Raw genomic sequence first — 6,419 nt, forward strand, 5'->3', positions numbered from 1 at the left:
GCACTGTGCTAGATTTAGAAAGAAACCCACTGAACTTGAACTGATGGGCCAGTCAACACCAAAGAAATGAATGAAAAACTCGTCAGCACTACAAAAACTAAAAAGAAACCTAAGCTTAAAAATTGTTTCCAGGGAAAGGAAAAAATCAGAAATTCTTACTGGAATCTCAGCCTTGGAAGACAGTAATACATGCCATTAATTCACTCCTGCATTTCTGTACTAACATGAAATCCAGGGTGACTGTTAGGAAAAATAATGTAGTGAATTACACAGACGAAAGCTGAATTTCCCACCTTGATTAAGATTTAATGATTGAAAGTCTTTTACTTAAGGACCATGCAATAAATCTTCAGCTTAAATGTTTAATACTATATTTACCATGTATAAATGAAATAAATTAATAACTGCAGATATCTATTGTAGAGTCATAGGTCTTTATTGTTGAAACTACACAGAAGAGAAGATGGAAATACCCTGGAGGCAGCGGGAAGAAAGCTACATCACCTTTCCCTATACAAGTGCCCCTGGGCTTTTGAAAGAATCAGGTCAGCTAACATTTGTCAAGAGTTTCCTGGCAGTGGAAAGGGGAACACTGTTATGGGACCTACCAAAAAGAGCACTTGCCAAGAGCCATGTGAAATAGGTCTTCATGGAGGGATACAGACTTATTCAACCTCTTCAGGTTGAATAAGAGTGAGCAAAGGGTTCAGGAATTAAATACTACTAAAAGTGCAGTAGAAATGTTTTATTAAAGTTAAAATTGCTACTTTTGGAGGTGAAGACTCAGCAGAACAATTGTAATTTAGAAAGACTGAAGATAATGAGAAGTTATAATGATTTCTTGCTTTGAGAGGTGGCTGTCCCCAAAATTATATTCTTTGTTCTTAAAGCTATGACAAAAAAATCACAAAGTTGCCGGCAGTAGTATGCAAATCCCTGTAATAATATGTGTTGATTTTTAAGTTTTGAATTGTTCTGCTAAACTGATGTTGATTTTTATCTTTCATGACCAACAATGAAAATAAGCACTCAGACCAAAACAAGTGTGGTCTTTCTGAATAGCAGCCTAAATGACTTTTAAAATATCTTCTAAATATCTGTTCTGCTAACATGGATTCTACAAAATCAACATTTTCTTAAAGATGGAGTTTTGGTCAATAGTTAGGAAGGAGTTGCCTGGAGGCTGAATATTAAAGAAAACAGATTTGCAGAACACATTAGGTGCTTGATCCAATAAACTGCTTCCCACTGAATATCTAACCCTGCAAACTTAAAATACATCTCCAGGACCATCACGCTACACTGGCTTCACATGCAAAGTGAATTTTACCTACAGGCACAACACTGTTTTGTGTAGACAGGGTGTAAAAGGCTCTGAACTCCACTATCCCGCACTGAAATATATGCAGCACCAATTATGTAACAGGGACTAAATGAATTTTTTAAGAGCTTAAAAAAATTTCATTTGCCTTCATGACACAGACACTTGTTAGGACCCAAGAACTGTACTTATTCAGTTCTCAACACAAGCTAAATTATACTTCAAGGAAGTGATTCATTATAGTCATTTTTATTCAGAGCCTCATTACTTATGATATCTGAGTAACTTTCTTGTTGATAAATTGACACAGTTTTCAACTTTTTTCCCCACTTTGCTTCTTATCTTTAAAGATCAGCAACAACTAATCATAGCAGCTATGGATTTTGTACATACATCATTTCCTACTAAAGGAAATGCAGTGTATTGCACGTGAGTCACTACAAAATGAAAAGTTTTCATTATCTGTTCTTTTGAATAAAATTGATATTCATAGTACCGTGCTGCTGAAAATCACCATCAAACCATCAATTACAGTGTTGACTAATAGGTTTTTTAATAACTTCACCCTCCAATGGTAAACTAAGCAATTTTTAAACCATATTTGCCGTTTGTCTATACGCTGGTACAAAATGCCCCTCATGGGGTCTCACATAGCATTTTGAAGGACGTGAGTATGTCCCTCAGGTCAAGCACACCATATTTGTTTCATGCAGGACATGTTGCCCATGGACATCACCTGGGGCTGGTGGTTGGAGGCTTCCCAAACCAAGAAGGTGCTTGACATAACCACCTCATGCCAGGAGCTGCAGCCCCCCGAGGAGGGGAGACATCTTCTTGCCTTCAAGCTCACAGGCATCACCAGCACAGCCCCGTAGCTCTCCTACTTCCCTGCTGTCATATCCCTGTCTCTGCCTTCCCCAGGATCCTGTCACCCCATGGCAGGATACTACAGCATCATGGCCTCCTGCTCCCAAGTGCTTCTGGTGAGTCTGAGCAAACTGTCAAGTGAGGGTGGTCTTGGCCCCTCTCTCATGAGAAATGTTCAGGCTGAGCCTCCTTCTACCCTGGGACGTTTCCCACTCCTATTGGTGAGGAAGTGCTTTGGGAGGGCTCTCCTTTGGGTATGAGGGCTGCAGAAGCTGCCCTAGCATCCAGCTCGGCCATCAGCCACTGCACATACCTTTTACAAATGCAGCTGCAAGCAACACAGCTAGCATGTATCTATATAAAACACTGTGTAAAGCTTGGTTATTAAACCAATCCGAGGCAATAGTAAGGGTATGAGTGAGTGTAGGCAGCAGGTGGCAGGACCTGCCGAGTAATGAGCTCAGCCGGTGCTCAGCTCCACCTGTGCCCAGTTAGGGCTGGCCCAAGTGCGCATGATCAAGGGCCAATAAAAGGTGGGGCTTGAGACTGGCAAGGGGCTCACTCTGAAGCAGGTTCGCAGCCGTGCTGGTTGCTGGCCAGTCCTCTACCGAGCCTGTCCTCACTCTGAGCTTACCATCACTTCGAAGTTCTTCTCCTGCAACATCTGGTGGAGAATGCGGGCATAGACCCTCGCCTAAGCCCTCCTCTCCGAGCGAACTTCTCATCCTTCTCCTGGAACTCGGGAAAGTAGGGTAAGAGAGACCCCTTCTTTCTCTTATTCACACTTACCAAGCCTTTTTGCCAAGAGATGGGTCTTACTACCAGTAAACCCACTGAAGCTGCCGCCACTGAGAAAATCGCGGCACAAGCGGAGAGCCAGGAGCTCCCTGGCTCCCCGGGCCCAGCCAAAGCCCGAGACTTGTGGGAAGAGGTCTACGACCTACTGGCAGACCTCAATTCTAAAGAAATTAACGGCAACAAGTGAGTATCACACAATAAAAATAAAGATTACAGAATCATCACAATGGTAGGTGATAAAAGATCTTAATTTGTCTGAAGAACAATTGTACCACCTTTGGAAAACTCAGCTTTAACTAACAGGTAGTGGCAAATGAAAAGTAAGCCTGCAGAGTAAGTAACATAGGAGGAGTACACAGAAGCTGTCCAAACAGCCAGGAATCAGGTTAGGAAAGCTAAAGCCCAGGTAGAATTAAATCTGGCCAGGGACATTAAAGGTAACAAGAAAACTTGTAGAGGTCTGTCAGTGATAAAAGGAAGACTAGGGATAAATGTGGGCCCTCTCCAGACAGAAACAGGAGATATGGTCATGGAGGATGTGAAGAAGCCTGAGATACTCAATGACTCTTTTGCCTTGGGGGCCCTGGTGGACAAGAGGCTCAACATGAGTGAACACTGTACTGTAGTGGCAAAGAAAGACAACAGGATGCTGAATTGCATCAACAAGGGCATCACCAGCAGAGATAAAGAAGACTCTACTTAGTATTTGCTAGACTACCCCTGGAGGAGTGCCTTCCCTGCTATAAAAAAATGATGTGGACAGGCTAAAAATTATCCAGAGAAGGGCCACGAGGATGATTAGAGGACTGGAAGGCCTGTCCTATGAAATAAAACTGGGAGAACTAGATGCAACCTTGAGAAGAAAAGGGACACCTTATTACCATGTGCCAGTACATAAGGGGTGGCTTACGAAGAAGATGGAGACTCCCTTTTTACAAGGAATCACATGGAAAAGACAGGGGGGTACAGGTTACTCCTGAGTAGGTTCCTACTGGACTGCAGAAGGAAAATTTTCATCATGAGAACAGTCAGACATTGGAATAATTTCCCAAGGGAAGTGGTGGATTCCCCTACATCGAACAGTTTTAAGACTCAGCGTTCTGACAGGGTTCTGGGCCATCTCATGTTAATTATATTATTATTTAGGAAGGCTGGAACATATGATTCTTGAGGTCCCAGCCAACCTGGCATTCTATGATTCTATGCCTTTTTTGCCTCAGTCTCCACTGGCAGGGGCTCTGCTCACACTCCCCAGGCTGCAGAAGGCAAAGGCAGGGACTGTGAGAAGGCAGATCCACCCACTATAGGAAAAGAGAAGGTTTGAGGACATCTAAAAAACCTGAAAGAGCACAAGTCCATGGGACCTGATGACATCCATCCACAGCTTCTGAGGAAACTCTGAGATGAAGTTGCAAAGGCACTGTGCAAAATATTTGAAAATTCATGGCAATCAGGTGAAATTTCCACTGACTGGAAAAGGGAAAACATAAACCCCCGTTTTTAAAAAGGGAAAAAAGGTAGACCAAGAGAGCTACAGGGCACCCAGTCTCACCTCTGTGCCTGCCACGATCATGGAGCAGATCCTCCTGAAGGCTCTCCTAAGGTTCATGGGAAATGTGGAGATGGTTGGTGGCAACCAACAAGATTTATCAAAGGAAAATCATGCCTGACTGTTTTGGGGACTTTTTACAATGGGATCACAGCACTGATGGACAAGGGAAGAGCAATTGATCTCATCTACCTGGACTCGTGCAAGGTGTTCAACACTGCTCCATACGACATCCTCATCTCTAAATTGGAAAGATATAGGTGCAATGGATGGACCACTCAGTGGATAAGAAATTGGCTGGATGGTCCTATTCAAAGCGTAGTGGACAAAGGCTTGATGTCCAAATGGAGACCAGTGACTAATGGCATTCAACATGAACAACAACTTTAAGTAGCTCTTGGCTTCAGTTCCCCTCTGACTTAAGTGCAGTAGTAAACTGAGCTTTACACTGAGCACCTGTTGAAAGAGGTCTGAACAGAACCCCAGATTTCTGCTTTCTCTTAAAAATATTTTGGTTTGGAAATCTGGCTCTTTTGCAAGGCTGATACATGTTTCTAATGCTGCCATAATTTCACTGGAGTTACAGTAAATCCTCCTTCAGACTTGCGAGATACAACAATTGAAGTCAAAATGAAGTGTCCCAAATTAGACGTTAACCAAATGGAGTCTCTGTTTTTTTCAATTAGTAAAGGCCCAGCCACAGTTTGAGAATGTGTGGGTAGATTCTTAAGTACAAAAGATTCTGTGTCTTTGTGCTGCTGCAGGCTCCTGTTTTGAGCTGAAGCTTTGAAAAGAAAAAAAATTACAAGCTTTACTAGTGAAAAATTATTCCTGTTAATGTACACTGGGTCCTATGTGTAGGGAAGATGATGAAAACCAGAAAAGACCAACTTAGAGGCAGGAAGAGTTGGATCCTCAAAATAAGAGGCAGAGAAAAAGCAAATCTGGGAAGCCTTACCATAGTTGTGTGATAGGAGTCCATTCTTAATGCATTGAACACACACATTTACCATCTCATTACATCAAAACATGTAACTCTCTTTGGAAGGAGATGGGTTTTGGCTGATCCATTTGTCACTATAGCAGTATCAGCCCTACCTGTACAAATGTGACCCTTTTAATGGTAGAAATATATTATTCATGAAACATAGAAATTGATGTGCTTACTATCATAATTTGGTTGGTTTGAACACAGATAACAGAATTACAAAAATAGGAAACCTACTCATTCTCGACCCATCTGAGCTGTCAATCTCTACATTCAGCAAACGGTACAATTTTCTGGGGAGCTGGGATGCAATGGAAATGCTGTTTAAATGATCCCATCTAAAATGAAGAATGGGCTAGAATGCATCCCGGGGGATTTCCCCCCATGGTTTTAGATTGTTTCATTCAGGAGTATGATCCATCAGCATTTGTTTCTATCTCTTGACATTTTGGGGCAGTTGTTCTTACTACCTTAGGAAGGAAGAGTGAAGCAGGAGGGAAAAGTTCTGGCAAGTGTGTTTATGCATAGTTTACAGAGGACATCATCAAAGTCAGGTAGACTTTGGAGCCTGCATTGCATCAAATGCAAAAGGAAAATCAATTGGAAAAGGCCAGGCTGGCCCATCATAAGCCAGGGGAGCGATTATATTACTACACCGATGCATGAGATTCCATCATTGAGAAGCCAACAGTTTCACTGACTTCAAAAGAACTGTCACAAAAACCACAGAACTGCTGAACTCTGGATAATATGATCACACAAGATCATACATATGCCCCTGCTTCTCGTACAGTTGATATTTATATGCATAATTAATTTTTTATTACTAAGGCATTAATTACTAATTCCTATACATCTTATTACTACTAATTATGGTTATTTTTCATGTTGAAATA

The sequence above is a fragment of the Heliangelus exortis genome, chromosome Z, assembly GCF_036169615.1.
Source record: "Heliangelus exortis chromosome Z, bHelExo1.hap1, whole genome shotgun sequence".
NCBI classification, from domain to species: Eukaryota; Metazoa; Chordata; class Aves; order Apodiformes; family Trochilidae; genus Heliangelus; species Heliangelus exortis.